This window comes from Ranitomeya imitator, chromosome 8 (genome assembly GCF_032444005.1).
Source record: "Ranitomeya imitator isolate aRanImi1 chromosome 8, aRanImi1.pri, whole genome shotgun sequence".
In the NCBI taxonomy this organism is placed as follows: domain Eukaryota; kingdom Metazoa; phylum Chordata; class Amphibia; order Anura; family Dendrobatidae; genus Ranitomeya; species Ranitomeya imitator.
The window spans coordinates 18,802,366-18,829,619 of record NC_091289.1 but is presented as its reverse complement, the minus strand read 5'-3'; the positions used below and the strand labels follow the sequence as shown (position 1 = coordinate 18,829,619).

The window sequence follows — 27,254 nt, the reverse complement described above, 5'->3', positions numbered from 1 at the left end:
ATGGTTCAACAAAGGCACAAGGTTTTAATGTCAAAACTAAAATAAAGTTTATTTTCCTTGTTAAACTTTACAGCTCCAAAATGATAACAGCCTTTCTTCAGCCGAATTCAATAACATAAACAGTCCTTTCTTCAGCACAATACAAAAAAGCAAATGTAACTCGGCAATTAAGGCAGTAGAAGCTCAAGTAGTTTTAAACGCTTTCATCAACCAACACCTCCATTCAGCTCCAGCACAACTCACTTTGTTGAGTTAACCCAGCTGCCTGCTTTATTCGGCCTATAAAACCCAGACTGGAGAATGGGAGCGACCTTTCCACCCAGGCTCTTTTGGTCGCTCCTAAATCCCGGACCCAAAATCTAGTAATAATAAAGTCATCTCAGTAACCTTACCTCCTGCTTTCTTACACCGGCTACTCGTGATCATCTAATAGTCCAAATTCAAATAGTCTGAGATAGGGATGTATCCTGCTGCTGTTTTAGGGAACACACAGATAAGTATCGGATGAACTTAATAATTCCGGAGAGAATGGTCAACCATTTAAAGTGTATGGAGGTGTCCCAACTTTTCTCCAGTGGTAGATATCCAAGGCATAGGAGGATCTGGAATGTTGGTTTTCAAAATGCGGATGCCTTGTTCTCAAGAGAGAAGTGCCTGGGAGGAACACATTCTCCTTTCCCTACTGAAAACACATGCATCCTCAGCCGGGCTGAGTGTGCATGAGTGTCAAAGGTCATGATGAACAGCTATGTCGATCAAGGTGTAAGGCCACAATCATTGTATGGGAGAAGAGTGAGGTTCATCATGTTCCCTATTGTATGGAAATTGTATCAAATCCTTTGGTGGGTTTCAATGACACCCACCAAAGGGAGCTGAAGTTTAACATATTCCCAGTTTTTTTATATTGGCAATGTGACTCTTTCAAGCTTCCTTCACTTCCCAGACAAACCTGAACAAAAAAGGGGTGGTGAAACCAAGTTAAGAGCATGGAACCATATGACCTACAAAGGATGGAAATGCTACATTCAGCATTGACCACCCCGGTGGCCAGAAGATGGGTTTTGTGACACAATCCAGCACCAGAAGTTAATGTATTTACTAACATAGAATATGATAATTATTTTGGGGTCATGAAAATAATGAAGAACATACATGACTCGTTCTTTAAGATTGGTTTCGTTTTTCTATTTCTTCGACCTGAGCCAAAAACCATCTCGGTGTCTACGTACCCATAATCAGACAGGGCGAATATGTGGTCAGGAGATGATCAGCACCCAGACTTTATCCAGTTATCTTCTAGACCACAATAACAGGTTACAAAAAAAAAGATGGAAATGACTTGGCAAGAGCGGAGACGTCAGACGAATGTTCAATCTGGCCACCCAAAATGACTAAATTAAACAAAGCTTATTGCATCAATTTTAGAAATGTTGGTTTATGTTGTTTTAAGTGTAATAAAGTCAATATAAACTTTACAAATGAGCTGGACACTTATACACTGTCTTATAACCATAGCGCACTGTCTAATAGCTGTATATGATCTGCAGGGCAGGGATACTCTACTTGAAAGTCCGCCCCTGCAGAATTTCTCCAAGCAAAACATGCTGTATAATGGGAATGGGTTAAGAAAACAACCATTTTAAGGAAAGCTGGTGGCTTTTGCCATTGTGAACAAAAAGATTTTTTGGTGGAGAAAATCCGATTGTTTTGGAGTATAAACCGTATAACCTCATCATGACCACCGCATGTGGGTCCTTCTGGGAAAGGGTTTAATTTGCTCTTTTTGAAGCCAAAATTACCACCACTGCTACCATGATGGAAGCCCGGAATGCCAATATTACCCCAGGGGGTACATAACAATGTTATCAAATTCCTTAGTTATTATAATAAATTTAGTCTGGCTATTTTTCAAAAATTCTAAGAACCTAAAAGCAAAAATCTCCACCAAGTTTCTAGATGTCTTAAAAGGTTTTTTTTCCCAACATCATAACTGGGTAAAATTGCAAAATTTTGCAATTTGCCTCTCGTTAAAAGGCCTTTCTGTTCTAAAAAATGGAGTGATTTTTTATTTTATTTTATTGTTTACTGCTTGCTATCTACAGTAGGTTAACTGCAACCTCTGCAGGCTATCAGCTGTGGCCGGTCACCTAGGCAAGGAGCACAAGCTCTCTGCTACACAGTTCTGCTCAGAGAGTAGCTGTTTCGCTGGTTCCATCCATCATCGGTGTTCCTGTGCTCCTCCGATGCTTTCTTTGCTTGCAGCATCACAGAACACCCAGTTCGGACCAGTAGTGCAGGGGCGGATATCATTGCTGCAACCTGTGCAGCCATACAGAGGCTCAAGTGGTCAGGGTACTCACATCCACCTCCAAAGCAGGTGGAATTGTGAATTATGAGGGTTGCAAAGGGCCCATATATTGTTCTTGCACATGGGCCTTCTTCTGCCAGTGTCCACAAGCGCAGTGGCGCAACTATGCCGCGGGGCCAAACTGTCAATCATTAGCAGGCTTCACTTCCTGGCAAACAGGAAGCTAAGATGCTGGGGAGCAGTGTACTCCTGAAGATTGATCTTGAGAAAAGTCCTTTAATTCATAACAGCCAAGCACAAAAGTACTGGCAAAAAAATAAAGAGAGTATCCTTAGTTTAGTAAACCAAAGAATGCCCTTAGTTTATTAGGGTTAGACTTTGCTGGAATACCATTTTTTTTCCAAAGTGACTGAAATTTTGTATAATACTATGTAAAAATTTGGGATAATGCTCAAAACTTTCCAAAACCGAAAAACTCTTTCTTTTCTGCCCAGGAAAACTAATGACATTGTGGATGCTAAGGAGCATTCGATCTCCTCACTCAATGGAACAATGAGAAGATTTAGGAATACACACATGCTAGCCACCTTAGGGAGAGACCCAAGTTGGGCTAAATGTAGCGGGACGAAAGAGACCGAAAAGCCCTCTACTTAAAGGAAATACATAGTGGATGCTTTCCTGAAACGGAAAGTACTTGCAAGCAGCATAATACAAAGAATAGCTGGTTTACCCAGAATCCTTTGCAGTAGGCGGAGCTATGCAAATCATCTCTTTCCACCCCAGTCTAATCCACAGCGCTTGGAACCGCCAAGCGTGCAATGCTGCGGATTAGTTTCTAAATTTACACAGCCAACCAATTCCTACCTGTGGACACGTGTTTCGGGCTTTAGGCCCTCATCAGCACAGGGCTGGAATTGGTTGGCTGTATGGAGTGGGGCTCGGTGAGCAAGCGATACACACATGCTAGCCACCTTAGGGAGAGACCCAAGTTGGGCTAAATGTAGCGGGACGAAAGAGACCGAAAAGCCCTCTACTTAAAGGAAATACATAGTGGATGCTTTCCTGAAACGGAAAGTACTTGCAAGCAGCATAATACAAAGAATAGCTGGTTTACCCAGAATCCTTTGCAGTAGGCGGAGCTATGCAAATCATCTCTTTCCACCCCAGTCTAATCCACAGCGCTTGGAACCGCCAAGCGTGCAATGCTGCGGATTAGTTTCTAAATTTACACAGCCAACCAATTCCTACCTGTGGACACGTGTTTCGGGCTTTAGGCCCTCATCAGCACAGGGCTGGAATTGGTTGGCTGTATGGAGTGGGGCTCGGTGAGCAAGCGATACACACATGCTAGCCACCTTAGGGAGAGACCCAAGTTGGGCTAAATGTAGCGGGACGAAAGAGACCGAAAAGCCCTCTACTTAAAGGAAATACATAGTGGATGCTTTCCTGAAACGGAAAGTACTTGCAAGCAGCATAATACAAAGAATAGCTGGTTTACCCAGAATCCTTTGCAGTAGGCGGAGCTATGCAAATCATCTCTTTCCACCCCAGTCTAATCCACAGCGCTTGGAACCGCCAAGCGTGCAATGCTGCGGATTAGTTTCTAAATTTACACAGCCAACCAATTCCTACCTGTGGACACGTGTTTCGGGCTTTAGGCCCTCATCAGCACAGGGCTGGAATTGGTTGGCTGTATGGAGTGGGGCTCGGTGAGCAAGCGATACACACATGCTAGCCACCTTAGGGAGAGACCCAAGTTGGGCTAAATGTAGCGGGACGAAAGAGACCGAAAAGCCCTCTACTTAAAGGAAATACATAGTGGATGCTTTCCTGAAACGGAAAGTACTTGCAAGCAGCATAATACAAAGAATAGCTGGTTTACCCAGAATCCTTTGCAGTAGGCGGAGCTATGCAAATCATCTCTTTCCACCCCAGTCTAATCCACAGCGCTTGGAACCGCCAAGCGTGCAATGCTGCGGATTAGTTTCTAAATTTACACAGCCAACCAATTCCTACCTGTGGACACGTGTTTCGGGCTTTAGGCCCTCATCAGCACAGGGCTGGAATTGGTTGGCTGTATGGAGTGGGGCTCGGTGAGCAAGCGATACACACATGCTAGCCACCTTAGGGAGAGACCCAAGTTGGGCTAAATGTAGCGGGACGAAAGAGACCGAAAAGCCCTCTACTTAAAGGAAATACATAGTGGATGCTTTCCTGAAACGGAAAGTACTTGCAAGCAGCATAATACAAAGAATAGCTGGTTTACCCAGAATCCTTTGCAGTAGGCGGAGCTATGCAAATCATCTCTTTCCACCCCAGTCTAATCCACAGCGCTTGGAACCGCCAAGCGTGCAATGCTGCGGATTAGTTTCTAAATTTACACAGCCAACCAATTCCTACCTGTGGACACGTGTTTCGGGCTTTAGGCCCTCATCAGCACAGGGCTGGAATTGGTTGGCTGTATGGAGTGGGGCTCGGTGAGCAAGCGATACACACATGCTAGCCACCTTAGGGAGAGACCCAAGTTGGGCTAAATGTAGCGGGACGAAAGAGACCGAAAAGCCCTCTACTTAAAGGAAATACATAGTGGATGCTTTCCTGAAACGGAAAGTACTTGCAAGCAGCATAATACAAAGAATAGCTGGTTTACCCAGAATCCTTTGCAGTAGGCGGAGCTATGCAAATCATCTCTTTCCACCCCAGTCTAATCCACAGCGCTTGGAACCGCCAAGCGTGCAATGCTGCGGATTAGTTTCTAAATTTACACAGCCAACCAATTCCTACCTGTGGACACGTGTTTCGGGCTTTAGGCCCTCATCAGCACAGGGCTGGAATTGGTTGGCTGTATGGAGTGGGGCTCGGTGAGCAAGCGATACACACATGCTAGCCACCTTAGGGAGAGACCCAAGTTGGGCTAAATGTAGCGGGACGAAAGAGACCGAAAAGCCCTCTACTTAAAGGAAATACATAGTGGATGCTTTCCTGAAACGGAAAGTACTTGCAAGCAGCATAATACAAAGAATAGCTGGTTTACCCAGAATCCTTTGCAGTAGGCGGAGCTATGCAAATCATCTCTTTCCACCCCAGTCTAATCCACAGCGCTTGGAACCGCCAAGCGTGCAATGCTGCGGATTAGTTTCTAAATTTACACAGCCAACCAATTCCTACCTGTGGACACGTGTTTCGGGCTTTAGGCCCTCATCAGCACAGGGCTGGAATTGGTTGGCTGTATGGAGTGGGGCTCGGTGAGCAAGCGATACACACATGCTAGCCACCTTAGGGAGAGACCCAAGTTGGGCTAAATGTAGCGGGACGAAAGAGACCGAAAAGCCCTCTACTTAAAGGAAATACATAGTGGATGCTTTCCTGAAACGGAAAGTACTTGCAAGCAGCATAATACAAAGAATAGCTGGTTTACCCAGAATCCTTTGCAGTAGGCGGAGCTATGCAAATCATCTCTTTCCACCCCAGTCTAATCCACAGCGCTTGGAACCGCCAAGCGTGCAATGCTGCGGATTAGTTTCTAAATTTACACAGCCAACCAATTCCTACCTGTGGACACGTGTTTCGGGCTTTAGGCCCTCATCAGCACAGGGCTGGAATTGGTTGGCTGTATGGAGTGGGGCTCGGTGAGCAAGCGATACACACATGCTAGCCACCTTAGGGAGAGACCCAAGTTGGGCTAAATGTAGCGGGACGAAAGAGACCGAAAAGCCCTCTACTTAAAGGAAATACATAGTGGATGCTTTCCTGAAACGGAAAGTACTTGCAAGCAGCATAATACAAAGAATAGCTGGTTTACCCAGAATCCTTTGCAGTAGGCGGAGCTATGCAAATCATCTCTTTCCACCCCAGTCTAATCCACAGCGCTTGGAACCGCCAAGCGTGCAATGCTGCGGATTAGTTTCTAAATTTACACAGCCAACCAATTCCTACCTGTGGACACGTGTTTCGGGCTTTAGGCCCTCATCAGCACAGGGCTGGAATTGGTTGGCTGTATGGAGTGGGGCTCGGTGAGCAAGCGATACACACATGCTAGCCACCTTAGGGAGAGACCCAAGTTGGGCTAAATGTAGCGGGACGAAAGAGACCGAAAAGCCCTCTACTTAAAGGAAATACATAGTGGATGCTTTCCTGAAACGGAAAGTACTTGCAAGCAGCATAATACAAAGAATAGCTGGTTTACCCAGAATCCTTTGCAGTAGGCGGAGCTATGCAAATCATCTCTTTCCACCCCAGTCTAATCCACAGCGCTTGGAACCGCCAAGCGTGCAATGCTGCGGATTAGTTTCTAAATTTACACAGCCAACCAATTCCTACCTGTGGACACGTGTTTCGGGCTTTAGGCCCTCATCAGCACAGGGCTGGAATTGGTTGGCTGTATGGAGTGGGGCTCGGTGAGCAAGCGATACACACATGCTAGCCACCTTAGGGAGAGACCCAAGTTGGGCTAAATGTAGCGGGACGAAAGAGACCGAAAAGCCCTCTACTTAAAGGAAATACATAGTGGATGCTTTCCTGAAACGGAAAGTACTTGCAAGCAGCATAATACAAAGAATAGCTGGTTTACCCAGAATCCTTTGCAGTAGGCGGAGCTATGCAAATCATCTCTTTCCACCCCAGTCTAATCCACAGCGCTTGGAACCGCCAAGCGTGCAATGCTGCGGATTAGTTTCTAAATTTACACAGCCAACCAATTCCTACCTGTGGACACGTGTTTCGGGCTTTAGGCCCTCATCAGCACAGGGCTGGAATTGGTTGGCTGTATGGAGTGGGGCTCGGTGAGCAAGCGATACACACATGCTAGCCACCTTAGGGAGAGACCCAAGTTGGGCTAAATGTAGCGGGACGAAAGAGACCGAAAAGCCCTCTACTTAAAGGAAATACATAGTGGATGCTTTCCTGAAACGGAAAGTACTTGCAAGCAGCATAATACAAAGAATAGCTGGTTTACCCAGAATCCTTTGCAGTAGGCGGAGCTATGCAAATCATCTCTTTCCACCCCAGTCTAATCCACAGCGCTTGGAACCGCCAAGCGTGCAATGCTGCGGATTAGTTTCTAAATTTACACAGCCAACCAATTCCTACCTGTGGACACGTGTTTCGGGCTTTAGGCCCTCATCAGCACAGGGCTGGAATTGGTTGGCTGTATGGAGTGGGGCTCGGTGAGCAAGCGATACACACATGCTAGCCACCTTAGGGAGAGACCCAAGTTGGGCTAAATGTAGCGGGACGAAAGAGACCTGTGGATTAGACTGGGGTGGAAAGAGATGATTTGCATAGCTCCGCCTACTGCAAAGGATTCTGGGTAAACCAGCTATTCTTTGTATTATGCTGCTTGCAAGTACTTTCCGTTTCAGGAAAGCATCCACTATGTATTTCCTTTAAGTAGAGGGCTTTTCGGTCTCTTTCGTCCCGCTACATTTAGCCCAACTTGGGTCTCTCCCTAAGGTGGCTAGCATGTGTGTATCGCTTGCTCACCGAGCCCCACTCCATACAGCCAACCAATTCCAGCCCTGTGCTGATGAGGGCCTAAAGCCCGAAACACGTGTCCACAGGTAGGAATTGGTTGGCTGTGTAAATTTAGAAACTAATCCGCAGCATTGCACGCTTGGCGGTTCCAAGCGCTGTGGATTAGACTGGGGTGGAAAGAGATGATTTGCATAGCTCCGCCTACTGCAAAGGATTCTGGGTAAACCAGCTATTCTTTGTATTATGCTGCTTGCAAGTACTTTCCGTTTCAGGAAAGCATCCACTATGTATTTCCTTTAAGTAGAGGGCTTTTCGGTCTCTTTCGTCCCGCTACATTTAGCCCAACTTGGGTCTCTCCCTAAGGTGGCTAGCATGTGTGTATCGCTTGCTCACCGAGCCCCACTCCATACAGCCAACCAATTCCAGCCCTGTGCTGATGAGGGCCTAAAGCCCGAAACACGTGTCCACAGGTAGGAATTGGTTGGCTGTGTAAATTTAGAAACTAATCCGCAGCATTGCACGCTTGGCGGTTCCAAGCGCTGTGGATTAGACTGGGGTGGAAAGAGATGATTTGCATAGCTCCGCCTACTGCAAAGGATTCTGGGTAAACCAGCTATTCTTTGTATTATGCTGCTTGCAAGTACTTTCCGTTTCAGGAAAGCATCCACTATGTATTTCCTTTAAGTAGAGGGCTTTTCGGTCTCTTTCGTCCCGCTACATTTAGCCCAACTTGGGTCTCTCCCTAAGGTGGCTAGCATGTGTGTATCGCTTGCTCACCGAGCCCCACTCCATACAGCCAACCAATTCCAGCCCTGTGCTGATGAGGGCCTAAAGCCCGAAACACGTGTCCACAGGTAGGAATTGGTTGGCTGTGTAAATTTAGAAACTAATCCGCAGCATTGCACGCTTGGCGGTTCCAAGCGCTGTGGATTAGACTGGGGTGGAAAGAGATGATTTGCATAGCTCCGCCTACTGCAAAGGATTCTGGGTAAACCAGCTATTCTTTGTATTATGCTGCTTGCAAGTACTTTCCGTTTCAGGAAAGCATCCACTATGTATTTCCTTTAAGTAGAGGGCTTTTCGGTCTCTTTCGTCCCGCTACATTTAGCCCAACTTGGGTCTCTCCCTAAGGTGGCTAGCATGTGTGTATCGCTTGCTCACCGAGCCCCACTCCATACAGCCAACCAATTCCAGCCCTGTGCTGATGAGGGCCTAAAGCCCGAAACACGTGTCCACAGGTAGGAATTGGTTGGCTGTGTAAATTTAGAAACTAATCCGCAGCATTGCACGCTTGGCGGTTCCAAGCGCTGTGGATTAGACTGGGGTGGAAAGAGATGATTTGCATAGCTCCGCCTACTGCAAAGGATTCTGGGTAAACCAGCTATTCTTTGTATTATGCTGCTTGCAAGTACTTTCCGTTTCAGGAAAGCATCCACTATGTATTTCCTTTAAGTAGAGGGCTTTTCGGTCTCTTTCGTCCCGCTACATTTAGCCCAACTTGGGTCTCTCCCTAAGGTGGCTAGCATGTGTGTATCGCTTGCTCACCGAGCCCCACTCCATACAGCCAACCAATTCCAGCCCTGTGCTGATGAGGGCCTAAAGCCCGAAACACGTGTCCACAGGTAGGAATTGGTTGGCTGTGTAAATTTAGAAACTAATCCGCAGCATTGCACGCTTGGCGGTTCCAAGCGCTGTGGATTAGACTGGGGTGGAAAGAGATGATTTGCATAGCTCCGCCTACTGCAAAGGATTCTGGGTAAACCAGCTATTCTTTGTATTATGCTGCTTGCAAGTACTTTCCGTTTCAGGAAAGCATCCACTATGTATTTCCTTTAAGTAGAGGGCTTTTCGGTCTCTTTCGTCCCGCTACATTTAGCCCAACTTGGGTCTCTCCCTAAGGTGGCTAGCATGTGTGTATCGCTTGCTCACCGAGCCCCACTCCATACAGCCAACCAATTCCAGCCCTGTGCTGATGAGGGCCTAAAGCCCGAAACACGTGTCCACAGGTAGGAATTGGTTGGCTGTGTAAATTTAGAAACTAATCCGCAGCATTGCACGCTTGGCGGTTCCAAGCGCTGTGGATTAGACTGGGGTGGAAAGAGATGATTTGCATAGCTCCGCCTACTGCAAAGGATTCTGGGTAAACCAGCTATTCTTTGTATTATGCTGCTTGCAAGTACTTTCCGTTTCAGGAAAGCATCCACTATGTATTTCCTTTAAGTAGAGGGCTTTTCGGTCTCTTTCGTCCCGCTACATTTAGCCCAACTTGGGTCTCTCCCTAAGGTGGCTAGCATGTGTGTATCGCTTGCTCACCGAGCCCCACTCCATACAGCCAACCAATTCCAGCCCTGTGCTGATGAGGGCCTAAAGCCCGAAACACGTGTCCACAGGTAGGAATTGGTTGGCTGTGTAAATTTAGAAACTAATCCGCAGCATTGCACGCTTGGCGGTTCCAAGCGCTGTGGATTAGACTGGGGTGGAAAGAGATGATTTGCATAGCTCCGCCTACTGCAAAGGATTCTGGGTAAACCAGCTATTCTTTGTATTATGCTGCTTGCAAGTACTTTCCGTTTCAGGAAAGCATCCACTATGTATTTCCTTTAAGTAGAGGGCTTTTCGGTCTCTTTCGTCCCGCTACATTTAGCCCAACTTGGGTCTCTCCCTAAGGTGGCTAGCATGTGTGTATCGCTTGCTCACCGAGCCCCACTCCATACAGCCAACCAATTCCAGCCCTGTGCTGATGAGGGCCTAAAGCCCGAAACACGTGTCCACAGGTAGGAATTGGTTGGCTGTGTAAATTTAGAAACTAATCCGCAGCATTGCACGCTTGGCGGTTCCAAGCGCTGTGGATTAGACTGGGGTGGAAAGAGATGATTTGCATAGCTCCGCCTACTGCAAAGGATTCTGGGTAAACCAGCTATTCTTTGTATTATGCTGCTTGCAAGTACTTTCCGTTTCAGGAAAGCATCCACTATGTATTTCCTTTAAGTAGAGGGCTTTTCGGTCTCTTTCGTCCCGCTACATTTAGCCCAACTTGGGTCTCTCCCTAAGGTGGCTAGCATGTGTGTATCGCTTGCTCACCGAGCCCCACTCCATACAGCCAACCAATTCCAGCCCTGTGCTGATGAGGGCCTAAAGCCCGAAACACGTGTCCACAGGTAGGAATTGGTTGGCTGTGTAAATTTAGAAACTAATCCGCAGCATTGCACGCTTGGCGGTTCCAAGCGCTGTGGATTAGACTGGGGTGGAAAGAGATGATTTGCATAGCTCCGCCTACTGCAAAGGATTCTGGGTAAACCAGCTATTCTTTGTATTATGCTGCTTGCAAGTACTTTCCGTTTCAGGAAAGCATCCACTATGTATTTCCTTTAAGTAGAGGGCTTTTCGGTCTCTTTCGTCCCGCTACATTTAGCCCAACTTGGGTCTCTCCCTAAGGTGGCTAGCATGTGTGTATCGCTTGCTCACCGAGCCCCACTCCATACAGCCAACCAATTCCAGCCCTGTGCTGATGAGGGCCTAAAGCCCGAAACACGTGTCCACAGGTAGGAATTGGTTGGCTGTGTAAATTTAGAAACTAATCCGCAGCATTGCACGCTTGGCGGTTCCAAGCGCTGTGGATTAGACTGGGGTGGAAAGAGATGATTTGCATAGCTCCGCCTACTGCAAAGGATTCTGGGTAAACCAGCTATTCTTTGTATTATGCTGCTTGCAAGTACTTTCCGTTTCAGGAAAGCATCCACTATGTATTTCCTTTAAGTAGAGGGCTTTTCGGTCTCTTTCGTCCCGCTACATTTAGCCCAACTTGGGTCTCTCCCTAAGGTGGCTAGCATGTGTGTATCGCTTGCTCACCGAGCCCCACTCCATACAGCCAACCAATTCCAGCCCTGTGCTGATGAGGGCCTAAAGCCCGAAACACGTGTCCACAGGTAGGAATTGGTTGGCTGTGTAAATTTAGAAACTAATCCGCAGCATTGCACGCTTGGCGGTTCCAAGCGCTGTGGATTAGACTGGGGTGGAAAGAGATGATTTGCATAGCTCCGCCTACTGCAAAGGATTCTGGGTAAACCAGCTATTCTTTGTATTATGCTGCTTGCAAGTACTTTCCGTTTCAGGAAAGCATCCACTATGTATTTCCTTTAAGTAGAGGGCTTTTCGGTCTCTTTCGTCCCGCTACATTTAGCCCAACTTGGGTCTCTCCCTAAGGTGGCTAGCATGTGTGTATCGCTTGCTCACCGAGCCCCACTCCATACAGCCAACCAATTCCAGCCCTGTGCTGATGAGGGCCTAAAGCCCGAAACACGTGTCCACAGGTAGGAATTGGTTGGCTGTGTAAATTTAGAAACTAATCCGCAGCATTGCACGCTTGGCGGTTCCAAGCGCTGTGGATTAGACTGGGGTGGAAAGAGATGATTTGCATAGCTCCGCCTACTGCAAAGGATTCTGGGTAAACCAGCTATTCTTTGTATTATGCTGCTTGCAAGTACTTTCCGTTTCAGGAAAGCATCCACTATGTATTTCCTTTAAGTAGAGGGCTTTTCGGTCTCTTTCGTCCCGCTACATTTAGCCCAACTTGGGTCTCTCCCTAAGGTGGCTAGCATGTGTGTATCGCTTGCTCACCGAGCCCCACTCCATACAGCCAACCAATTCCAGCCCTGTGCTGATGAGGGCCTAAAGCCCGAAACACGTGTCCACAGGTAGGAATTGGTTGGCTGTGTAAATTTAGAAACTAATCCGCAGCATTGCACGCTTGGCGGTTCCAAGCGCTGTGGATTAGACTGGGGTGGAAAGAGATGATTTGCATAGCTCCGCCTACTGCAAAGGATTCTGGGTAAACCAGCTATTCTTTGTATTATGCTGCTTGCAAGTACTTTCCGTTTCAGGAAAGCATCCACTATGTATTTCCTTTAAGTAGAGGGCTTTTCGGTCTCTTTCGTCCCGCTACATTTAGCCCAACTTGGGTCTCTCCCTAAGGTGGCTAGCATGTGTGTATCGCTTGCTCACCGAGCCCCACTCCATACAGCCAACCAATTCCAGCCCTGTGCTGATGAGGGCCTAAAGCCCGAAACACGTGTCCACAGGTAGGAATTGGTTGGCTGTGTAAATTTAGAAACTAATCCGCAGCATTGCACGCTTGGCGGTTCCAAGCGCTGTGGATTAGACTGGGGTGGAAAGAGATGATTTGCATAGCTCCGCCTACTGCAAAGGATTCTGGGTAAACCAGCTATTCTTTGTATTATGCTGCTTGCAAGTACTTTCCGTTTCAGGAAAGCATCCACTATGTATTTCCTTTAAGTAGAGGGCTTTTCGGTCTCTTTCGTCCCGCTACATTTAGCCCAACTTGGGTCTCTCCCTAAGGTGGCTAGCATGTGTGTATCGCTTGCTCACCGAGCCCCACTCCATACAGCCAACCAATTCCAGCCCTGTGCTGATGAGGGCCTAAAGCCCGAAACACGTGTCCACAGGTAGGAATTGGTTGGCTGTGTAAATTTAGAAACTAATCCGCAGCATTGCACGCTTGGCGGTTCCAAGCGCTGTGGATTAGACTGGGGTGGAAAGAGATGATTTGCATAGCTCCGCCTACTGCAAAGGATTCTGGGTAAACCAGCTATTCTTTGTATTATGCTGCTTGCAAGTACTTTCCGTTTCAGGAAAGCATCCACTATGTATTTCCTTTAAGTAGAGGGCTTTTCGGTCTCTTTCGTCCCGCTACATTTAGCCCAACTTGGGTCTCTCCCTAAGGTGGCTAGCATGTGTGTATCGCTTGCTCACCGAGCCCCACTCCATACAGCCAACCAATTCCAGCCCTGTGCTGATGAGGGCCTAAAGCCCGAAACACGTGTCCACAGGTAGGAATTGGTTGGCTGTGTAAATTTAGAAACTAATCCGCAGCATTGCACGCTTGGCGGTTCCAAGCGCTGTGGATTAGACTGGGGTGGAAAGAGATGATTTGCATAGCTCCGCCTACTGCAAAGGATTCTGGGTAAACCAGCTATTCTTTGTATTATGCTGCTTGCAAGTACTTTCCGTTTCAGGAAAGCATCCACTATGTATTTCCTTTAAGTAGAGGGCTTTTCGGTCTCTTTCGTCCCGCTACATTTAGCCCAACTTGGGTCTCTCCCTAAGGTGGCTAGCATGTGTGTATCGCTTGCTCACCGAGCCCCACTCCATACAGCCAACCAATTCCAGCCCTGTGCTGATGAGGGCCTAAAGCCCGAAACACGTGTCCACAGGTAGGAATTGGTTGGCTGTGTAAATTTAGAAACTAATCCGCAGCATTGCACGCTTGGCGGTTCCAAGCGCTGTGGATTAGACTGGGGTGGAAAGAGATGATTTGCATAGCTCCGCCTACTGCAAAGGATTCTGGGTAAACCAGCTATTCTTTGTATTATGCTGCTTGCAAGTACTTTCCGTTTCAGGAAAGCATCCACTATGTATTTCCTTTAAGTAGAGGGCTTTTCGGTCTCTTTCGTCCCGCTACATTTAGCCCAACTTGGGTCTCTCCCTAAGGTGGCTAGCATGTGTGTATCGCTTGCTCACCGAGCCCCACTCCATACAGCCAACCAATTCCAGCCCTGTGCTGATGAGGGCCTAAAGCCCGAAACACGTGTCCACAGGTAGGAATTGGTTGGCTGTGTAAATTTAGAAACTAATCCGCAGCATTGCACGCTTGGCGGTTCCAAGCGCTGTGGATTAGACTGGGGTGGAAAGAGATGATTTGCATAGCTCCGCCTACTGCAAAGGATTCTGGGTAAACCAGCTATTCTTTGTATTATGCTGCTTGCAAGTACTTTCCGTTTCAGGAAAGCATCCACTATGTATTTCCTTTAAGTAGAGGGCTTTTCGGTCTCTTTCGTCCCGCTACATTTAGCCCAACTTGGGTCTCTCCCTAAGGTGGCTAGCATGTGTGTATCGCTTGCTCACCGAGCCCCACTCCATACAGCCAACCAATTCCAGCCCTGTGCTGATGAGGGCCTAAAGCCCGAAACACGTGTCCACAGGTAGGAATTGGTTGGCTGTGTAAATTTAGAAACTAATCCGCAGCATTGCACGCTTGGCGGTTCCAAGCGCTGTGGATTAGACTGGGGTGGAAAGAGATGATTTGCATAGCTCCGCCTACTGCAAAGGATTCTGGGTAAACCAGCTATTCTTTGTATTATGCTGCTTGCAAGTACTTTCCGTTTCAGGAAAGCATCCACTATGTATTTCCTTTAAGTAGAGGGCTTTTCGGTCTCTTTCGTCCCGCTACATTTAGCCCAACTTGGGTCTCTCCCTAAGGTGGCTAGCATGTGTGTATCGCTTGCTCACCGAGCCCCACTCCATACAGCCAACCAATTCCAGCCCTGTGCTGATGAGGGCCTAAAGCCCGAAACACGTGTCCACAGGTAGGAATTGGTTGGCTGTGTAAATTTAGAAACTAATCCGCAGCATTGCACGCTTGGCGGTTCCAAGCGCTGTGGATTAGACTGGGGTGGAAAGAGATGATTTGCATAGCTCCGCCTACTGCAAAGGATTCTGGGTAAACCAGCTATTCTTTGTATTATGCTGCTTGCAAGTACTTTCCGTTTCAGGAAAGCATCCACTATGTATTTCCTTTAAGTAGAGGGCTTTTCGGTCTCTTTCGTCCCGCTACATTTAGCCCAACTTGGGTCTCTCCCTAAGGTGGCTAGCATGTGTGTATCGCTTGCTCACCGAGCCCCACTCCATACAGCCAACCAATTCCAGCCCTGTGCTGATGAGGGCCTAAAGCCCGAAACACGTGTCCACAGGTAGGAATTGGTTGGCTGTGTAAATTTAGAAACTAATCCGCAGCATTGCACGCTTGGCGGTTCCAAGCGCTATGGATTAGACTGGGGTGGAAAGAGATGATTTGCATAGCTCCGCCTACTGCAAAGGATTCTGGGTAAACCAGCTATTCTTTGTATTATGCTGCTTGCAAGTACTTTCCGTTTCAGGAAAGCATCCACTATGTATTTCCTTTAAGTAGAGGGCTTTTCGGTCTCTTTCGTCCCGCTACATTTAGCCCAACTTGGGTCTCTCCCTAAGGTGGCTAGCATGTGTGTATCGCTTGCTCACCGAGCCCCACTCCATACAGCCAACCAATTCCAGCCCTGTGCTGATGAGGGCCTAAAGCCCGAAACACGTGTCCACAGGTAGGAATTGGTTGGCTGTGTAAATTTAGAAACTAATCCGCAGCATTGCACGCTTGGCGGTTCCAAGCGCTGTGGATTAGACTGGGGTGGAAAGAGATGATTTGCATAGCTCCGCCTACTGCAAAGGATTCTGGGTAAACCAGCTATTCTTTGTATTATGCTGCTTGCAAGTACTTTCCGTTTCAGGAAAGCATCCACTATGTATTTCCTTTAAGTAGAGGGCTTTTCGGTCTCTTTCGTCCCGCTACATTTAGCCCAACTTGGGTCTCTCCCTAAGGTGGCTAGCATGTGTGTATCGCTTGCTCACCGAGCCCCACTCCATACAGCCAACCAATTCCAGCCCTGTGCTGATGAGGGCCTAAAGCCCGAAACACGTGTCCACAGGTAGGAATTGGTTGGCTGTGTAAATTTAGAAACTAATCCGCAGCATTGCACGCTTGGCGGTTCCAAGCGCTGTGGATTAGACTGGGGTGGAAAGAGATGATTTGCATAGCTCCGCCTACTGCAAAGGATTCTGGGTAAACCAGCTATTCTTTGTATTATGCTGCTTGCAAGTACTTTCCGTTTCAGGAAAGCATCCACTATGTATTTCCTTTAAGTAGAGGGCTTTTCGGTCTCTTTCGTCCCGCTACATTTAGCCCAACTTGGGTCTCTCCCTAAGGTGGCTAGCATGTGTGTATCGCTTGCTCACCGAGCCCCACTCCATACAGCCAACCAATTCGAGCCCTGTGCTGATGAGGGCCTAAAGCCCGAAACACGTGTCCACAGGTAGGAATTGGTTGGCTGTGTAAATTTAGAAACTAATCCGCAGCATTGCACGCTTGGCGGTTCCAAGCGCTGTGGATTAGACTGGGGTGGAAAGAGATGATTTGCATAGCTCCGCCTACTGCAAAGGATTCTGGGTAAACCAGCTATTCTTTGTATTATGCTGCTTGCAAGTACTTTCCGTTTCAGGAAAGCATCCACTAAGATTTAGGAAGACTTTTGAGCTGTACTCCAATAGGTCACAATGAAAGCATACAACCGTTAACCATTACATGCCCTTTGTTGCCTCCTTGCCAGGGAGGCCAATTTGGTGAGAACTTGGCCACTTGATCTCATCACAATGTGTATGGAGATATCTTAATTAAAACACTTTGGTCACCCAATAAATTTCACCACTTCCAATTGTGACATCTAGGAAGTGGTGTTTGATGTGGAGGACCCAAGAGGGCATAGGGCAAATAAAAGCCAAGGGAGGCCCACCCATGCTGTTCACAAGCCCCCTCTTCAAGGGCTGCATTTATTTGTTGCAGCTGTCTTAAGGCTCGAGCTGTTAAATATTAATGGCTCAGCCTTTGGTTGGGGTCAAGCAGGACCCTGTAACTTTACCTATCTCTACTCAAAAGCACAAAGAAAGTGCGTCCTTGTCGTTTCAAGGTGGAAAATAGATTAAATCCCCTGGAGTGCAAACAAAGTCCAACTGGCTAAAAACTCTTCTATTTTTTTTCCAGAGGTTGTAAGTTAACAGTCAGTAAAGAAAAACAACAACTTTTTTTTTTTATTAATAAAAATTATTGAAAGATAAACAAAAAAGAATTAAAAAATAATAAAGTAGCTCAAGGAAATAAATATATGTATGTACTAAAGTATCTATACGGTATATTGCGAACTAGGATCAAGAACAACAAACATCGGTTATAAAACTGCACATAAACAAAGATTATGGAAGAAAAAGTATTAAAAAAAAATAAAATACTAAAACTATAAAAATAAATTAGCAAATTTTCTACAAGTTTAAGATACATATTTTTTAAAGATTGGAATATTATTTTGCAATCACTCGACATATGAAATTGTATTGATTGCTAGAGGACACGGAACCGTTATTCTTGACCCCAAACATTTTTTGGGAGGGGCAGTTTTAAGCTAGCTGTACAACCAGATGGCTGTTGACCGAATGAAGCTTCGGCCAATCATTCAACCGACAGCTATCTCAGCCAACTCTCCCATATTCTCTTAGACAAACCTGCCGACTTCCATGTTACCCGTAAAGAGAACAATGCGATCGGCAGTCCGAAATCAGACCTATCCAATCAACATATCTCCCGATGATCAGTCGGCTGGCGACTCCATACACATTAGGCAGTCAGCCAAACCCATGGATATTGGCAGCTTCAGCCGACATTAGTCTAACTTGTATGGTGTCCTTTAGACCGAGTCTCTAAAGTTGGTCACACAGATAAGATTACTGTGTGTGAAAGACTCATTCCTTGATAAGCTCATATCTGAAGAACGTGCATAGTTATATCAATGGGGTAGAGAGAACTAAGCAGTTGCCAAAGAGGCCAAAACTCCTGGAAGACAAAAAGAATCGGGCATGCCAAAATCCAACACACGTCTGGGTCCATCATTGCCACATCATCTGCCATTGGGGGATTGATGGTCTACCTCCAGAAGCATCAGAACATCGGACAACACTTGCTACTTCACCCTATAAATTTGATTGTGTATGGCAAGATAGAACCTGGAGATAAATACTGGTATTCACCATTGATATATTTTATGGGGTAAAGTTTGAACCCCAAAGACCCCCATAAAGAATAATCTAAAGTAAAGATGGCCAAACCCACTGATACCAGGAGGTTGTTGGATTTCTAATGGTCGATCTTTTTGTTCCTTTCCGAGAGTTCCTGTGTGAGAGGAAAGTTGGGGAAGATGGCTGTCAACTGAAACATCGTCTCGTGTGTATGGGGGCCTTTACCCAGCTGCTGGCTCTTTGGACACTAAAGACACTCTAGATAGCCTTAGTTTGGCCGGCAGTTATCTTCTTGGACTCTCCCTTACATAGATGCTCCTATGCCAGACACCTGAAAGAGATAAGCCACCATCAGAGAACAAAAGGATCGCCAATCTGAAATCGGACATATCGGATCCTTATATCTCTCAACATCATCTGCCGTCGATACTGGTGGGTTCGGCAGACGCTCACCTAATGTGTATGAGGGTCTTAACTAACCATCTATAAACCCACCCCCTTGTATGCAATTAACAAAATCTATAATTTATTAACAGCAACCAAGCGTTTGAATAATTTGATCAAAACTGGACACTGGTGCACTATTAGCGTAGGGTGTACGCGAGATTGTTGAGTGGGTTCACCTTCCACCCCAATCAGAATCCCAGAGATCCCCTCTCGCATGTTTATCCGAATGGGATATTTTTCAGGGGCCATACATCCTGTGATTTGTGGTCAATTAGTTCTTAATCAGCCTAATTAGCTGTCAGAATCTCAGAGTTTTAGGCACCTTTACGTCTCAGAGCAGAACTAATTAGGCAAACGGTTACAGAATTCCTAAACAGGAGACAAAATACCCGCTACAGGTAACCCCATGGGGGAAAAAAAAACATTAAAATGCTGAATTTCTGTTGCCGAAGTGAAAAGATTCTAAGCTTAAAATAAAAAATTGACATTTTGCATAAAAAAAAAAATTGATTTCTGCTGAATTTTTCTAATCTTTTTTTGTGCTAGAGAAGTTTGTGCAACAAACTGGTCAACAAAGCTTTAAAGAGCAGAACTTAGACAATAAAATGCTGTTGGTTGGACCCACAATCCATCAAATCTGTATCGGGACTACTCAACTGTCACTTGACCGAAGCTGTTGAGGTAAAGGTACCTTCACACTGAGCGACTTTAGAACGATATCGCTAGCGATCCGTGACGTTGCAGCGTCCTGGATAGCGATATCGTTGTGTTTGACACGCAGCAGCGATCAGGATCCTGCTGTGACATCGTTGGTCGGAGCTAGAAGGCCAGAACTTTATTTCGTCGCTGGATCACCCGCTGACATCGCTGGATCGGCGTGTGTGACGCCGATTCAGCGATGTCTTCACTTGTAACCAGGGTAAACATCGGGTTACTAAGCGCAGGGCCGCGCTTAGTAACCCGATATTTACCCTGGTTACCATTGTAAATGTAAAAAAAAAAAACCACTACATACTTACATTCCGGTGTCTGTCGCGTCCCTCGGCGTCAGCTTCCCTGCACTGTGTCAGCGCCGGCTGGCCGTAAAGCAGAGCACAGCGGTGACGTCACCGCTCTGCTTTACGGCCGGCGCTTACACAGTGCAGGGAAGCTGAAGGCGAGGGACGCGACAGACACCGGAATGTAAGTATGTAGTGTTTTTTTTTTTTTTACATATACAATGGTAACCAGGGTAAACATCGGGTTACTAAGCGCGGCCCAGGGGACTTTGGCATCGTTGTTCGCTGGTGAGCTGTCTGTGTGACAGCTCTCCAGCGACCACACAACGATTAAACAGCGACGCTGCAGCGATCGGCATCGTTGTCTGTATCGCTGCAGCGTCGCTTAATGTGACGGTACCTTAAAAGAAGGATTGGACATGCTGGATTTCATTATGCCCAATCTTTTGCATCTTTGGGACTTAAGGCTGGAAGAGTTTCCTTTTCCGCATCAAAAATGAATGCTCTGGATGAATGAATGGAGGATCAAGAAAAATAACTTTCAGTTGACAGCTATTGTAAAAGCCTCCATACAAAATAGACTAAGGTGCGTCAAACCTGCTGATATTGTCTGTTTTGTATGAAGGCCTTCCAACTCTTCTCTGACAGATGATGTTGGGGGAGACAATGATTTGGTCAGTTGCATTTCTAAAGGCAGAATGGCGGTTTTTGTATTGCTCTCCTCACAATATCTACAGTTTTAAGTGAGGCCTAAAAAAGCATTTCTTTAGACTGGCCTATCGCCCCACCTCACCTATCTAACTATCCCCATTTGGCCCACACATTTTCTTCCAAAATCAGGACCCTCTTAGCATCTGTTCACGCACCCTCCACTCACTTATTAGTCCTCTGTGTCTGTACTTATGCTGATACTGGCTGGTGACTGGTTTTTGCAGCATTGTGAATCCCCCTATGCATTTTATTGATGGCTGGACTGTGCAATATAAGCATTTTTTTTTTACAATTTTCCTTTCGTGTCTCCCCCATTTCCTTATAGATCGTAAGCTTGAGAGCAGGGCCCTCACTCCTTTTGGTATTGGTTGATTTTTTGTGTTTTTCTGTAATGTCTTTATTGTCTGTACAAGTTCCCTCTAAAATATAAAGTGCCGTGGAATATGTTGGCGCTATAGAAATAAAAATATTATTATCATTATTACAATAGACAAGTCGCTACAAGAGTAGTCCACCAGAGAACAGAATAACGCTCGGCCAAACTGTATCTGTGTTTGGGAGAGTCAAGAAAGGTAGCTGTCATCTGAACAATCGCTTGTCCAAAAACTAATGTGCATGGTGGTCTTTCGTTTATAAGCAGCTTTGGCATGCTTATAAGAAGCAGAAAGTGTCCTTTGAAAACAAAAACTTCATGGAATAGATCCTTGGTTGTAAAAAAAAAGTCTATTAGAAATGCAGCAGACCGCACCACCTCCTGTAATCACTGCTGAGCCTTCACGCCAATTGTGGAGATACAACCGCCGGACCTCGGGTGCTCTTGCCGACAACACATGCCAATAAATCCAATGAAAATAAAGAAAGGCCAGGGTACAGGTGTAAAGAGTGCAGCAGGCCTGACGACGGCTGTTTCGCGCCCCTCTGGCGCTTCTACGGGTTCTAATAACCCGTAGAAGCTCCAGAGAGGCGTGAAACGGCCGTCGTCAGGCCTGCCGCACTCTTTACACCTGTACCCCCGGCCGTGAAGATTTTTATCACGAATCAATAAAGATACCTGACTTGGAAGGATCGGTGAGTGCTGCCTTTCTTTATCTTCATTGGATTTAGATCCTTGGTTGTACAAGAGACTAGTAGTGACCTAGATAGAAATAAAACCTTACCAATCCTGATTCCTATAATCTCAGGTAGGAAGAGATGTCCTTATAGGCATTAGAAGACTGTTGGATCTCCGTGAAGATCTCAGCTCTATCTCCAGCTCATGCCCTTGGAAGATCTCCATCTATGAAGACTATTGATGACACCACCTAAGAGTCTCCTCTTAGGTGGTGTCATCTGAGAAGTTCCTACTGGTTTACATAATACTAAAAGAAAATAATATTGGGCCAAATGAATTATCAAGAATAAGAAACACGAGGATGGTTATTTCTACCAGGAACCGGGCCACTTCAATAGATGGGTTGAGTCTTGTTTTGTCATGCCAGATTATTCCATGCCTTCTGATGTATTGTTCCATGTTCTTCATTGTAGCAGAGTTGCAAATCCGACAATCCATGGACACAAATGGAACTATTTTTGGAAGAAAGTAGGCATCTTTTCTAATTCTGAAATATATTGGAGGCAGAATAATGAGCCCACTATAAAAACCTGATAAAAATGAAGAGGTTGGCCAGACATAACAGAAAGTAAAAGCTTTCTTTTTCCTTTTCGAGCTGTTGGTAAACTCAGAAATATTTCTGAATTCTGCAAGCACTTATCTAACGGTCTATTGAGCCTTCACTAAGTCATGTGAAAGGAAGTCCGATGATAACATTTTCTGCGTCTTCTAGACATTTGATTAAGCAGTTATAAATCTTTAAGTCTGACTTGTCACAAGCAGAGTAAGATTACACCAAAAGCTGTCAAGATTAAGTAAACTTGTCTTGTTCTGTAGCAGGTCTTACTCGGTCTTGTACCAGAGATTAAAGATTCCTCGATAAAAAAATTGGTTACCATCGCACCCAATGCACAGGAAAAAATAGAAAAATATAGAACAAGAATGTGTAAAAATAAAACTGAAAACTTAACTTTCAACCCTCAGATAATAGTTTATCTCAAAGACCAAGCAGCCACCGAATGACAAATATCTGAAAACGTGTTATTAAAAATAAACCATGAAAGATGGATTCTAGACAGGGACAATGTTCTTATTGTTATTTTACACAAAAACAAACTTTACATAAACTTTGAAAAAGCTTCAAAGTTTAATACTTAAGGGACTATGTTTTCCTAGCTAATGACCGAGACCTAAAAGTCTTCCACCAGACTAGAACACATGCTGGGCGGTATATGGATGTGACAGCTGGAAAACATTGTTAAGTTACTTGTAAAACATAGAGAGAGATTACATCCTTGGAAGACAACTGTGTGCAAAGTCTGGTGAGTCTAGATGGGTATAGTCTAGGAGGTTAAAGAAGGAACCTAGTACATGAAGTCTACAAGCATCTACTTTAGAAGGTCTATGAAAGTTTACAAAGTCTTAGCTTAGAAAGTCAAAGATGATAAGTCTAGTTTATGAAGGTTCCACAAAAGGTCTACTCTCAAAAGTCCACCATGATAAGTTGAGATGAAATATGTGTATACAGAGAGTCTAGTATAAACAGTTCACTGTGATAAGTCTAATATATGAAATGTATGATCACTCAAGAGTTTGATCTACAAATTCCATAAAGTCTTGAAATCTACGTTGATGAGTCTACACTGGCCTAGTTTAGAAAACAAGTCTAGTACAAGAAGTTTATAGGTATTCGCAAAGTGTCTGGGAAATTCACAGCAGTAAGTATAGCAAAATAGAGTTTGGGCAGCGAAAACAAGATAACACCTTTTGGCAGGATGGGTGGACAACTTGTTGATCGTGGGGGTCAGACCGCTGGGACCTGCACCGATCGGCAAAATGGAGAACTTTTATCCATAGTTCTATGGGGCTGTCGAGAGTTGTGTTGTGCTTTTACCTGCAGCCCCATGGAGAATCAATGAGGTGGTGGTTAAGTATCTAATGGTGCTAAAAATTCTACTTTCTGCTGATCGGAGAAAGTCACAGCGGTCGGAACCCCCACATTAATAAGTTATCACCTATCCAATGGATAAGTGACAACTTGTTCTCCCCAGACTCCCCAGAGAGTCTAGTACAAGGATTCTATAAGATGACTATAGACTAAATTATAGTCTATGGATGACTATAAGGGTCTAGTACAGGTCTATTCTTGGAAGTCCATAGTGAACATGTTGAAAGCATCAAGACAAAGTCTAGTGTAACGATAAGACTAGTATATAAAATTCATGAATGTCTATCAAGAGTCTAGTTTAGAAAGACTATGATGAAAACTCTATAGTAAACTATGTCTATGGGTGTTTACCATTGTTTAGTCTAGAAAACCCAGGACCATAAGTCTAGCCCATGAAGTTTAGAGATGTCTGAAAGGGTCTAGACTAGAAATACATTCATTTTAGGTCTAGTTTATTACATTTTTAAGTGTCTACTAGGAAATGTAGTCTATAAAGCTAACTATGATAAGTTTAATATATGTAACGTACATGTACAAAAGGTTCTATTATTACCAATCCCTCAAAGTAAAACCTATAAATGTCTACAAAGGGTCTACTCCAGAAAGTCCACCACTTCAGGTTGAGTAAATTACGGTACATTCATAGATGTGTACTAATGGTCTACCACATAAAGTCCACCACAATTAGCCTAGTAATTAAAGTCTATAAGTTTCTACACAGTGTCTTGTCTAGAAAGCCAGGCATGGTAAGCCTAGTACAAGAAATTTAGAGATCTCAGCAAAGGATCCAGTCTCGTCAATCCACCTTTATTTAAAAATTAATCTAGTATAGAAAGTCTTTATGAGTTTATCTGGCCCTAGACCAGTACATATATGAAGGTATAGTCTTGTCTACTATTGAAGTCCATAAGTGTCTTGGGTCTATAGTTCACAGTAGGATCTACACATACAAGTTCATTTCCTCAGAAAGGGTCATATTTAGGATTCTTATTGACTTCCAAATATAGGCAGAAAGTGGCAAAGAAATATAGATGAGCAAAAAAATTTGTGATTCCTCTATGGATCCGACTTCATGTGACATCATGACGACTTAGGAAGCAACAAAGGCGTGTAGAAGATGAAGGCCATAGAAGCCAAGTCTGGCTGCAACAGAGGACCAGAGGTCGGACTTGGGAGCTACAAATCTTCATCTCGACAAAGTAGTTTGCTACTGACCCATCTTAGAGAGTTGATATGGTCTTCTCTTGCTTAATATGGGCTTGACCCTCGTTATCTAGTTTATTTTCACTGATCAGACAGAGAAATTATGGGTAAGAAAGAGTGTTTTTCTAAAAATCTTGGAAATAATACTTAGCCATGAATTTACTGGACCTATTTCTTTACCTGATTTATATTCTTATATTTTGGATAATCGATCTAATATTTACGTGATCCATTTCTTCTAGGGTTTACCCGATTAAAGGGGACAAAAAAAGACGCTACCACTCAAGGTTAACCCTGATATGATCCTTTTCTCATCTGCTATTTCCGACACCAGCAATTGGCACTTAGTGTTTTGTCTGTTCCCAGTGATGTCTGGGATGGTTGGGTTAAGCGGCGGCGTTGCGACTCGTAAATCAGGCGCCCATTCTTTCTTTAAATTTTTTTTTTTGCGCTCAGGTGTAGTCTAAATGTGCATTAAACTCCAGCTCCATTAAGCAGTTACAATGAAGGTAAAGGCCAGAAGGCTAAATACTACAGGACCTTGTATGGATCTCATAGGTTTAATGGAATCATCGGGATTTTAACAACTCTTTTTCGTTAAATACAGTGCGTGTCAGAAGGATGCGTCCCGCTCATAAAGAAGCACAATGACAATGTACAGTGCCACTAATACAAGGACATAGTTCATCCTGACATTTCCAGCAATTCCCAACTGATTAGGGTCATTATGTTGGAGGTCTGATTTATGCTGTCATTTCCTCTCACCGATCCTGCATCAATGAATCTTAATGAATTGGTAAATAAGGGTGAAGATTACACTCTATGACACGGAGACATTCCTCATTCTCAACACTGGAGATTTATGTAGCCAATTAGTGACTAACAGAGAAAATTGGCTGGCAGAAAAATAATATTCTTTATGGAACAAAATGGAAAAAAAGCTTTCTTGTTGAAGGGCATTGCCACAGCAGACATCCATAAAGTCTCCTGATATGTGGATACACAAAGAGGCTCTGAACGAGCCCGACCAGGATATTCCTGTAAAACGGTTTTAGTGTTTTTCTGAAGCAATCTTTTAAAGGTTATCGGTTTAATAGGGAAATCTTCAGGAGGGAACGAGGCGGCACAGCCTGTGGGCAAGAGAGGTGAGGGGATCCAGAAATTAAAGGGTTAAACTGGGAGGTGGCGAAAGATATAGGTATGAAATCAATAGATGGATCGATAGAAAGATAGTTTGATAAATAGACAGATCGATAATAGATAGATGATAGATAATAGTTAAATATATAGATGACAGATAGATTATAGATAATAGATAGATAATAGATGAGATAGATAGATAGATACATAGATAAATAGATAGATCATAGATATAGATGATAGATAGATAGATAATAGATAGATAGATAGATAATAGATAGATAATAGATATAGATAGATAGATAATAGATAGATAGATATATAGATAATAGATATAGATGATAGATAATAGATAGATAAGATAGATAGATAGATAGATAGATAGATAGATAGATGATAGATAGATAATAGATAGATAGATATAGATAGATACATAGATAGATAGATCATAGATATAGATGATAGATAGATAGATAGATAGATAGATAGATAGATAGATAGATAGATAGATAGATAGATAGATAATAGAGAGATAGATAGATATAGATAGATACATAGATAATAGATAGACAATAGATAGATGATAGATGATAGATAGATAGATAGATAAATAGATGATAGAGAGATAGATAGATATAGATAGATACATAGATAATAGATAGATAAATAGATAGATGATAGATATAGATAGATAATAGATAGATAAGACTCCAGATTTTAAACCTCAAACAAGTAGCATAAATCCATATCCAAAGCAATCACTGTGCTCTATAGCAGCTTTAAGAGCAAAACAACCCCAGACTTCCATTCACCCATGTAAGATGCAACATTCAAACTGGGCTAAAAGACTGCATTTTACATGGGAGAATAAAAGTCCGTATTTTGCAATTAAAGGGAAGCTTTCATCAAAAAATGACTTATTACTTAAATAAGGTTTCTGTGTTATATGTATTAAAAAAAATGATGGTACTTTGTTTATTTTTTTCTCATACCACAATCTGTATTAAAAATAAAAAAGACAAATCTTGCAATTCTCTCACCAACCACTGGGGCTTTTTATATTACAACTTCCTTTTATTTCAGGAAATGCACCGGCACATTAGCAGCAATAATCAGACTCCGCCTATATCTATTGTATTAAAGCATCTAAAGACCGAGCACAAAGATTGTTGTGAAGTGAAGGACAAGAGGTGAGCTGTGATATCACCTATTGTGAATGGTGGATCCTGTGTTATATACTGTATATACAGGTGTTATCAGTCATTGTAC

At 44.3% G+C, this 27,254-nt stretch overlaps 1 protein-coding gene across 15 annotated transcripts in view; it reads right to left on the bottom strand.

The window, feature by feature from the left end:
* FOXP1 (forkhead box P1) overlaps window positions 1–27,254 on the bottom strand; it is a 704,299-nt gene that overhangs the window by 334,806 nt on the left and 342,239 nt on the right. The gene's annotated exons all lie outside the window — the stretch shown is intronic.